This window comes from Paroedura picta, chromosome 4 (genome assembly GCF_049243985.1).
Source record: "Paroedura picta isolate Pp20150507F chromosome 4, Ppicta_v3.0, whole genome shotgun sequence".
Lineage (NCBI taxonomy): Eukaryota > Metazoa > Chordata > Lepidosauria > Squamata > Gekkonidae > Paroedura > Paroedura picta.
In genome coordinates, this window is record NC_135372.1 from 1,144,203 (window position 1) to 1,155,752 (window position 11,550).

Sequence of the window (11,550 nt, forward strand, 5' to 3'; positions counted from 1 at the left end):
GGGGGGGGTGTTTTGGCTGCCCAGGTGGCCGTTTATGCCCGATGCAGCCAGCACCAGGGAGCACCACGACGCTGGCTGCTTCGGACATGAACAACGCTTTGGCGGCCTAATGGGAAGCTTTTAGGAGGAGACTGGATGCGCACCTGTCAGGAGGGGGTGATTTTTAAGTCCCCCATGAAGGTGGGGACCTTGATGGTCTCTGCCAGCCTTGTGGGACTGTGGTTCACCCCACCTAGTTACTTGGTCCTCCACGGGTCACGGACAAGAGCGGGGAGGGGGAAGGGATACTTCTCACCCGGAGCTTCCCGGAGTTCTCCAGCCTCCACCGAGCTTCCGTCCACCAAATAGCTGTCCGAGTCAGGTTTGCTTTGGACGGCATCAAGCAGCAGAGTTCATTGGCTGCTTCTCCTCCCGCCGGCCTGCTTCTCACCTTTCTTATCCTCCGTGAAGTTTCGCCGGAAAAAACAGAAACGGCCCAGGCTGGAGATGCCTCCCCCTGTGACAGACGAGGCTCTTGGAGATTTTCCCACTCTGCTTTATTAAAGACAGGTGGGATTGTGCCTCCAGACTGGGGTCCTGCCTCCACAGGAAGGCAACCCAACCGGCTGCTGGGGGGAGGGGTGGGGGGAGAAACAGCTTCCCCCAATCCTTCTGCATAGAGCGGGGGGGGGGGGGGGGAACACAACTCGAAGAGTTTTTCTTTGGGTTTATGTAAAGATTACAGGCATGAAAAGTACAGGGCTATGGAAATTGTGCTTGGGAACTGGAGAGGACCAGGTTGTAGCAGCCAGGGTTACCCACCTCGAGACGGGACCTGGAATGCTCTTGGAAGGACAACTCCTTTCCAGGGAGTTTAGCTCCTTTCTCTGGTGGGAATGGCTGCTTTGGTATATATACTCTCTGGTGTACTCTCTCACAGGATCTTCCAGGGAAACAGAAACCCAAGAGCAGTGGTGGCGAGCCTGGGGCCCCATACCAGAGGCGGCACTCAGAGCCCTTTCTGTGGGCACGTGGGTTGTCGCCCCAGTCTGCTGAGACAGCCTGCATGAGGTCTGTCTTCCTGGCACCCGGAGGATGGGGAGGACTCTTCCCATGAGTTCCCTGGCCCAGGAAGCAATCGGCTGGCTTGGATCGCTCAGCTGTGCTGCCGTCTGCAAGGGATGGCGGGAATGGGAAGGCTGCACCTACCGGAGCCCACGAAGAGCAAAGGTGGACCAGACCCTGTCAGAGATGCCACAGACCATCTGCCCGGTCCAAGCCCCCACCTCCTCAGGCAGCCCCTTCCCCTGCTGAACTAGACTCCTAGAATCCTAGAGGGGGAAGGGGCCATGCAGGCCATCTAGTCCCACCCCCTGCTCAGTGCAGGATCAGCCTCCAGCATCCAGGAGAAGGATCTGTCCAGCCGCTGCTTGAAGACGGCCAGTGAGGGGGAGCTCCCCAACTCCTTAGGCAGCCCCTTCCCCTGCTGAACTAGACTCCTAGAATCCTAGAGGGGGAAGGGGCCATGCAGGCCATCTAGTCCCACGCCCTGCTCAGTGCAGGATCAGCCTCAGGCATCCAGGAGAAGGATCTGTCCAGCCGCTGCTTGAAGAAGGCCAGTGAGGGGGAGCTCCCCACCTCCTCAGGCAGCCCCTTCCCCTGCTGAACTAGACTCCTAGAATCCCAGAGTGGGAAGGGGCCATGCAGGCCATCTAGTCCCACCCCCTGCTCAGTGCAGGATCAGCCTCAGGCATCCAGGAGAAGGATCTGTCCAGCCGCTGCTTGAAGAAGGCCAGTGAGGGGGAGCTCCCCACCTCCTCAGGCAGCCCCTTCCCCTGCTGAACTAGACTCCTAGAATCCTAGAGGGGGAAGGGGCCATGCAGGCCATCTAGTCCCACCCCCTGCTCAGTGCAGGATCAGCCTCAGGCATCCAGGAGAAGGATCTGTCCAGCCGCTGCTTGAAGAAGGCCAGTGAGGGGGAGCTCCCCACCTCCTCAGGCAGCCCCTTCCCCTGCTGAACTAGACTCCTAGAATCCCAGAGTGGGAAGGGGCCATGCAGGCCATCTAGTCCCACCCCCTGCTCAGTGCAGGATCAGCCTCAAGCATCCAGGAGAAGGATCTGTCCAGCCGCTGCTTGAAGAAGGCCAGTGAGGGGGAGCTCCCCACCTCCTGAGGCTGCCCATCCCACTGCTGAACTAGACTCCTAGAATCCCAGAGTGGGAAGGGGCCATGCAGGCCATCTAGTCCCACCCCCTGCTCAGTGCAGGATCAGCCTCAAGCATCCAGGAGAAGGACCTGTCCAGCCGCTGCTTGAAGACGGCCAGTGAGGGGGAGCTCCCCACCTCCTGAGGCAGCCCCTTCCACTGCTGAACTAGACTCCTAGAATCCCAGAGTGGGAAGGGGCCATGCAGGCCATCTAGTCCCACCCCCTGCTCAGTGCAGGATCAGCCTCAAGCATCCAGGAGAAGGATCTGTCCAGCCGCTGCTTGAAGAAGGCCAGTGAGGGGGAGCTCCCCACCTCCTGAGGCTGCCCATCCCACTGCTGAACTAGACTCCTAGAATCCCAGAGTGGGAAGGGGCCATGCAGGCCATCTAGTCCCACCCCCTGCTCAGTGCAGGATCAGCCTCAAGCATCCAGGAGAAGGACCTGTCCAGCCGCTGCTTGAAGACGGCCAGTGAGGGGGAGCTCCCCACCTCCTCAGGCAGCCCATTCCCCTGCTGAACTACTCAGACTGTGAAAAGGTTTTCTCTGCTATTTAGCCGGCACCGTACTCTACTCGTACTTTCAACCCATGATGGCAGGTCCTGTCCTCTGCTGCTTACAGGAACCTTCCCCTGCCCTCCTCTTAAGTGACAACCTTTCAAATACTTCAAGAGAGCCCTCCTGCCCCCTCTCCACCTCCTCTCCTCCAGGCTGAACATTCCCCGTTCCCTCCGCCTTCCCTCCTAAGGCTTGGTCCTCAGGAGGCCCCGGATCCTCCTTGTCGCTCTCCTCTGCCCGCTCTCCATTTTGTCCACGTCCTTTTTGAAGTGAGGCCCCCAGAGCTGCACACAGCCCATCCCTTCTCCCCTCTTTTCACAGGAACCTGGCCAAATAATTCTTCGCCGAGGGAAGCTGCTCATGTTCCTTCCAATCCGGATCATCCCTCCGGTGAGACAATAGCTCCTTTCACGTTCGAACGCCGGCCATATCCGAGGCCTGCTTTGTGCCGCTCCGTCATCTCCTGACTCTTGAGATGGGCTAAACTCTCCCTCCGCTGTTCAGAAAGGATTTAATCTTGGCTTTCTTTGGCAGCTAATCCCCAAATTTTAATCATCATCATCACCATAAAGGGGAGGATGGGGGAAAGATTTACGTGCGAAGGAGTCAAGAGTTGGGGAGAGGGCACCAATTTGCCAGGTGTCAGCTTCATAGGAGCTTCTTAGTCCATACTAATGGCACAGTTAAGGAGGGAGGATCCGGGCAGAAGTAATTTCAAGTCCTTGGTGTTTCTACGCTCTTGTTTTCTAATTCTTTCCACATCACAATGACATGTGTTGGTGTGTTTGTGTGTGTGTGAGTGTGGAGGCCCTGGGATATCTCAGAGCTGGACGAACGGGCACTTGACTTGGGTGTGTCTCACGCAGGAGACCCAGCATGGCCTGGCTTGCCATGGGGCCCCTAGAACACTGTGCAGGGCCCATGATAGACCTGTCCTCCAACAGCTGCACTGGCTGTCGGTTGAATTTCGGATCAAGTTCAAGTTATCCGTTTTGACCCTTAAGGGCCTGAGCACGTGAGGGGCCGCCTCTCCCGAAATGCCCCCAGAAGAACGCTGAGCTCCTCAGATGCTATTATGGTCTCTGGCCCCAAAGAACTGCCCCCACCCTTGACTCCCAAAGCTCCACAGCGCCTGTAAAATGGCCCTATGCCACCAGGTTGGGCGCTTTGGCTACTGAAGCTGCCATTCCAGCCCGAAGCAGCCAGCGCTGCGGGGCGGGTGGTGGGTGGAGGGGCGCCGGTGTCCGTGTACCGAATGGCGCAGCAGCACCGGCACCACCCCTCCCCCCGCAGATTAAGCAATCCTTCTAGTTATTTTTCAGTATTACATTGCATAATATTTTGTTTTCATTCAACAATAGTTCTTCAAAAAGTGTGTTCCTTGTTCAGAGGCTTGGTGAGGGCAGTGGGCCAGGCAGAGTGACCCTTTTGCTGCTTTCTGTTCCCTTCCTACAGCCGCTTGACATGGCACAGCAGAGGATGCTGCCGAAGGGGAAATGGAAAGAACATAGTCAGCAGTCCTGGTGTTTTGTGTGTGTGTTTTTGTGTTTGTTTTTGTTTTTGAACAAGCATTTCTGTCACAGGAACAGCCAATTGGAGCCTTTGGGGATAACCTGGTGGTGGCAGCATCCTTCCAGAGGCCACCAGAGGCCTTCTGGGATGGGCTGTAGGGATCTGTTAGGTGTGCTCAGTGTCACAACAATGAATTATGTGTCACGGGACTACAGAACTTAGGCAGGCCAGAAATGGCTTTTTCAATAAAAGGTCCCTGTGTGAAAATGCCAGGGTCCCATATGTTTATTGCAAGCAGATTGTCCACACCAAGTGAGGGTTGCCAGCCTGCCAGTCTGGAGAGCTCCCAGAACTGCACCAGTTCTCTTGGCTACAGAGATTAGTTCCCCTGGGTCAAACGTCCGCTTCAGAGGAGGACCCCCGTATTTACGGGACCGCCTTTCCCGCTCTACGTCCCAAAGAGCACGAAGACCCAGTGAGCAACAGCCGCTCAGGAATAGAAGTGGAACTGGCCTCATGCAGACCTGGTGAGAGGCTGGCTCTGAGGGCAGCAGGGCCCAGGTCCTTGAACCAGTCCGGAGGGCTTGCAAGACGGAGCCGTTCCACCAGGCCTGTAGTAGATGCCAGGAAGTTAACACCAAGACAACACTGGCCTCTGGACCAACAGAAATTGGGCTCCCTCCATATGGTTAAGAAGGCAGCCCACAAATATAATCCAACATAATTTAATTGACATTATTTAATTTAGACGTTTAGATACTGTTTATCAGTGTAAAGCTAATTATATGATTCCTACTGTTACTCACCCTGAGCCAACCAGGAGCGGTGGGCAATAAAGGTAAGTTGTTGTTGTTGTGCCCCAAAGGTCCTTTCCCCCTCCAAACTCCACCCTACCTGGGTTCCACCTCCAAAATCTCCAGAACTGGAGACGGCAGCCTGACTGAGAGGCTTTTCCTTGACCACAAGCTCCATCGTTGGAGTCACCAAAACCTCCCCAACTTCTGGCCAGTTCAAATTTCATCCCTGCTGGTTCCACTCCCTGACTGAATATTGGAGACATCTCTTGGAGACATCTCCCCCGTCGCATTTCTCCTGCAGCCCTTGGAGAGTGGACAGAGGCGTGGTCTCCACCTGAGCACCAGATTGCTTTTGTTTTGGCCTAATTATTGCTTCAACAATGTTGCTTGCCCGTCCTGAGCTGTACTGCAAAGGTAGGCTAGAAAAATAAAGCTGGGAACCACAGAATACAAACATGAACCATCAATGAAATAACTACATATTTAATTTGTCAGGGAAATGTTGATGTAAAGGAAGAGAAAGTTGCAGGCCCCCTTTGCATCAGGGAGAAACCAGGACTGGGGGATCAAAACTAGACCGACGAAAAATCCCAACCCCGCCATGGGCCCATGAAAAATCCATGCGAGCAACCAGGGACCACTCTGCATGCCTTAAATGATGCACTTTCAATGTACTTTAGGCTTTCCTGTTCCGCACAGGAAAACCCAGCTGCCAAAGCACACTGAAAGTGCAGGATCCCAAGTGTGCAGAATGGGTCCAGGTGGCCGTGGGGCACCCCTTCTCCCAGGCCTTCCCTCACCTCCCTCTGCCCACAGATGGGGCCACTTTTGGACTTTGCACAATGCATTGAATAACTTCATTTGGGGTGGGGGTGGGGAAGTGGGTGCTGCTCTCCTGACTCCCCCCATTCCTGCCTGGAGGACAATCCTGAACTCCGCCCAGTCCATACTGGAGACGCTCCGGCTGTTTTCCTTACTCCACTGCAAAAACCAGGAAAAGGCAGCTCCTGAGGCAGCCCCTCTTGGTCCTCTTTCAAAGGGACGCGGATAGATCCGTCCCTCATGCCCATAGTCTGAGGGGAGAGCAACTGTCCTCCATCCATCCGCCATCCTCTCTCCACTTGGCTTGCAGGTGGCCCTCATTAAGGCTGGGGGGGGGTGGCTGGGTGGAGGGGGGCCCATAACTTCTTGTGGCCCAGCTTCAGAGCCCCGGATCAGCTGCATGATGCCACGTTAATGAACAGCTCATTGTTTCTGTTTCTGCTAATTAGGCTGGAATGTGAACATTCAAAGGCAGCAAATTAACCTGTGCACCCACAACACTTGGGGGAAAAAACTTGGGGAAAAAGATAATTGAAAAGACAGCTGCTTTTGTTGCTTTTTCTTCTTCTTTTTAAAGGGGTAAATAACAATTCCGTGGAGAGAGGGAGAGGACTAATCAAATGCCGCTCTCTTGCAGTCTTTAAATCCTCCCAATTCTAACCATCTCCCAACTACTTGGTTTTAGGAATTTGGACAGAGGTTTTTCCTTCCTCGTTTGGAAGCTGTGACCGAATGAAAGGATCAGCAGTCATTCAGCAAGACTGTTAGAATCCCTTAAACATCATTTCAACAGGATAATAATAACATAGACGGGGGAAACGGGAGACCTTCCAAAGACTCGAGAGGCATTTCCCTCAGTTTGTCAAAACGCCGGCTACGTCCCTCTGACTTCCTTGGGTAGTTCTCTGGGGCAAACCCTTTTCCCGTCACAATCTTTTTTTGAGAAACGGTACTCTGGGATGGAACAAAATCTGAGATCAGTAGCCAATGTAAGACCAACAAAATCTTCCAGGGCAGTAGAAAAATAGGCTTGTCATTAAGGAATAATCAACTTCACTCGAGAATTTTGTTCTGCTATTACAGATGTCCACAGCTGCCCACCTGAATCTTTACTTAAGAATGGTTGTGAAGTTTGGAACTGCCAAATTCCTCCACAGAATTTTCTGAGGTGGATCAAAATTGCTCCTCTAAAGGACTGAGCCCCCCTGGGCCATAATTCCAAAGGTGCCCATGAACTCAAGGGGACTGGGGCCTTTGCCCTAACCGCTGCATCCCACTGCCTTTCTGCACAAGCACACAGAATCGGAGAATGGTGGTCTTCAGTTGGCCTAACGTGTGAAATACGAGGCAGTGAAGAATGGGATGGGCAGAAGATCAGGGAGAAAATGAAAGGATAGAATGGGCAGGATGGACTGATACTTTATCTCAGTCTAAAAAACGAGGAAAAGGTATTAGCCACTTGAAAATTTTGTTTTGATAATCTAGATGAGATTAAAACAAAGTTTTTAAAAGAAAAAAAGGAGTCTCAAAGCAGCTTCCAATCACCTTCCCTTTCCTCTCCCCACAACAGACACCCTGTGAGGGAGGGGAGGCTAAGAGAGCCCTGAGATTACTGAAGAAGAAGAAGAGTTGGTTTTCATAAGCCACTTTTCTCTACCCGAAGGAGTCTCAAAGCGGCTTACAGTCGCCTTCCCTTTCCTCTCCCCACAACAGACACCCTGTGAGGGAGGGGAGGCTGAGAGAGCCCTGAGATTACTGAAGAAGAAGAGCTGGTTCTTATGTGCCATTTTTTTCTACCTGAAGGAGCCTCAAAGCAGCTTCCCTTTCCTCTCCGCACGACAGACACCCTGTGAGATAGGTGGGGCTGAGAGAGCTCTAAGAGAACTGCTCTGTGAGAACAGCTTCCAACAAGCCTGTGACTGTGATTCCCAACTGGCTGGGAATCAAACCTGGCTTGCCAGATTAGAAGCTGCCACTCTTAACCACTAACGACCCCAAGCTGGCCCTCCTGAAGTCTATCAGTGGGTCCAGGTCTTTCCCATCCACCCGCCAGTAGTGGGGGGGGGAGTGGAGTTGCCGATCTTCGCCATGCAGGTAATGTTGGGAATGTTATTATTGTCTTTTAATGGGGTTTTTAATGGGGATTTTAGGATGCTGTAACCCGCCATGAGCCGCAAGGGAGTGGCGGGAAATAAATATAAATATAAATATAAATATAAATATAAATATAAATATAAATATAAATATAAATATAAATATAAATATAAATATAAATATAAATATAAATATAAATATAAATATAAATATAAATATAAATATAAATATAAATATAAATATAAATATAAATATAAATATAATAATGAGGAGGAGGAGGAGGAGGAGGAGGAGGAGGAGGAGGAGGAGGAGGAGGAGGAGGAGGTCCGGCCATCAGCTGTCTGTCTCTGTGACACTCTCCTGTCCAAGTTTCTGTGGACCAAACCTGCCCTGCAAATGCTGATCATGGTAGACTCAGCGCTAATTTCCGGATTCCCCCCAAATTATACTCCGGGTGAAAAAATTAGGGTCCGCTCTCTTCTGAGCCCCCTCTCCCCCATTCTGGCTGCTCTAGGGGTCCCCGGGGTCCTGAGGCTGGGGGCACATTTTGAATTCCCATTCAGGGGGGTGGGCGCAGCTGTCCAGTTGCCATCACAGGAGGCAGCTGGGCTAAGTGCAGGGGGTGTGTGTGTGTGAGGGGTCATTAAAAATAAACCAGAAAGAGGGGTGATAAATCCCAGACTGATGGCAGCTCCTGCTATTTCCAAGTCTTCCGTGGCAGATCAGAAGCCCTCCTGGGCAAGAACCCCGACTGGCCTCACCCGCTTCCCAAAAACACTGGGACTGGTCCGTGTCAGGCTTGAGAGCAGATGGGGGGGGCAGTCTGCAGACAGAGGCAGAAGGTGGGACCTTGAAGGTCGGCGAACTAATTAGGCACATACCTGGATAGAGCTTTCAGTCCTGCGGTCAGGTCAAGAAACCCTTTTCCCATTACTTGAGGAAAGCAGGCAAATGTCAACAAGATGCAGTTCAACATGGAGGAGGGCAGAGTTCTACATCTGGGTCACAAAAATGAGGAGCCTGCAAACTGTCTGGGAGAGACACCTCCGGGTTGCAGTGGGTGTGAGTGAGATTGTGGGGTATTTCTGGCCTGTAGACTAAACACAAGCAGAAAGTGGGTTGTGGCAGTAAAGGTCAATGCAGTCTTGGGCTCTATCAACAGAGGCCTAGTCCCACTGTCTATGGCATTGGTCAGAGCCTGCCTGGAGTCCGGCGTGTGGCTCTGGAGGCCCCACTTCAAAAAGGACATGGACAAAATGGAGAGGGGGCAAAGGACAGCAATGAGGACCAAGCCCCGTGAGGAAAGGCTGAAGAACTTGGGAAGGTTCAGCCTGGAGAAGAGGCAGTTGAGAGGGGACAGGAGGGCTCCCTTGAAGCATCTGAAAGGTGGACACTTGGAGGAGGGCAGGGAAAGGTTCCTGTGGGCAGCAGAGGAGAGGACCCACAGTCATGGCTTTAAACTATGTGGAGAACAGCTAGATGTCAGGAGTAGTTCAGCAGTGGAATGGGCTGCCTACGGCAGACCCCTCACTGGTGGTCTTCAATCAGTGGCTGGACAAATCCTTCTCCTGAATGCTTGAGGCTGATCCTGCACTGAGCAGGGGGTGGGACTAGATGGCCTTCATGGCCCCTTCCCACTCTAGGATTCTAGGAGTCTAGTTCAGCAGTGGAAGGGGCTGCCTGAGGAGGTGGGGAGCTCCCCCTCACTGGCCGTCTTCAAGCAGTGGCTGGACAAATCCTTCTCCTGAATGCTTGAGGCTGATCCTGCACTGAGCAGGGGGTGGGACTGGATGGCCTGCATGGCCCCTTCCCACTCTGGGATTCTAGGAGTCTAGTTCAGCAGTGGAAGGGGCTGCCTGAGGAGGTGGGGAGCTCCCCCTCACTGGCCGTCTTCAAGCAGCGGCTGGACAGATCCTTCTCCTGGATGCTGGAGGCTGATCCTGCACTGAGCAGGGGGTGGGACTAGATGCCCTCCATGGCCCCTTCCTACTCTGGGATTCTAGGAGTCTAGTTCAGCAGTGGAAGGGGCTGCCTAAGGAGGTGGGGAGCTCCCCCTCCCTGGCCATCTTCAAGCAGCGGCTGGACAGATCCTTCTACTGGCTGTTTGAAGTTGACCCTGCATTGAGCAGGGGGTGGGACTAGATGCCCTGTAGGATGCCCTTCCCATTCTATGATCCAACAACTGGGATCCAAGCAAAGTTGGAGGAATTCCATTCTCCGCAGGACCACCTTGAATAGGAGCCAAGCCGAAGACATTCACTTGAGACGTCCATTGTTTTTGAATTTTTATTATCAAAAAATACAGAATCCAAATAAGGGTTTAGGGAAAGGTGAGGGCTGGATCACAGCACAATGTTCAGGATGAAAAGTTGTTTGTCTAAGAGACCAAGCTAAGCAGACTTGAGACGGACAAGTGATTTTTTTTAATACAAAAAAAAATCCCCATTAAGAAATGGTTTATTCCCTTCGCCACCCTCTCCCTCTGCAAGGTGAGAACCTCATGTGTGTATGTGGGGGAGGGGTGGAACACCACCCTCCAGAATTCAAAATCAATCCCCCAGTTTTTTAAAAAAACTGCTGTCTTTTGAATGGTCAAAGAAATTGTAACTCCATTCTTACGTTGCTTCCTCATTTCCATAAGTCTCCAGGATTGTCGCTATATACAATTTACATATGTTCATTAATACAATATATATATTTATATATATATATATATATTTATTTATTTATTTATATGTATGTATATAAAATTAAGGATGTGTGGCCAAATTGTGAGATACCTCTTGCTGCTTGTTGCCTGGCATCACCAATGGAAAGCATACCTAGCATTTTGGGTGGCCAGGACATTTCCAAATCCCCAGTTGCTTAAGAATTGTGAAGAATATTTCCTAGACTGATGGAGGAATCCAAAATGGCCTTGACAGCCGGCCACTGAGCAGATTTTTATCACGGCAACTGACCAAGGGCCCCCAAGCCTGCCCTGTACTTTGAGGTGAGGCACGGGACCCAAAATGCCCCAAATTTGTGGCAGCTCAAGGACAGAGTTTTCTGAATTAAAAATGGAAGTACATGTCATGCGTTTCTGAAATTGTTCCCTACTTTTAGTACGCAAACCCTCAGTGCACTTTGCAAATTTTCCTGCTCTCTCTCCTGTTGTTACCTGCAGAGCCCCATAAAACGTTGTTCCTGGGGACAGGGGGGAGTGGTCCCAGATGAACAACAGGGAGAAGGGGGGAGACCTAGCAGGGGAAAGAATTGCTTGCAGACTCCTGTGTGACACTTATTTGGCAGTACCTTTTCCCTGAGCAAAGGCAAGCAGTAGCTCATTCAGAGATACAACAGACAACCTCTTCTGGGGATCCTTTTGCCATATTTCTGCTTCAGGAGTTACCTGATCCAACTGCACCCAAAGCTGAGAACAGAAAGGGCCATTCCGCACTAGTTCAAAATTGCACAATTGTTGCAAATTGAAATCGCTACTAATTTGCAGTTATGCACAACATCGTTGACAATCTGCCACACTCCTGAAACCGATCCGCAAAAAGTGCTTCGTTGTAGCGCTTTCAGGGAAATCCCAAAAAGTGG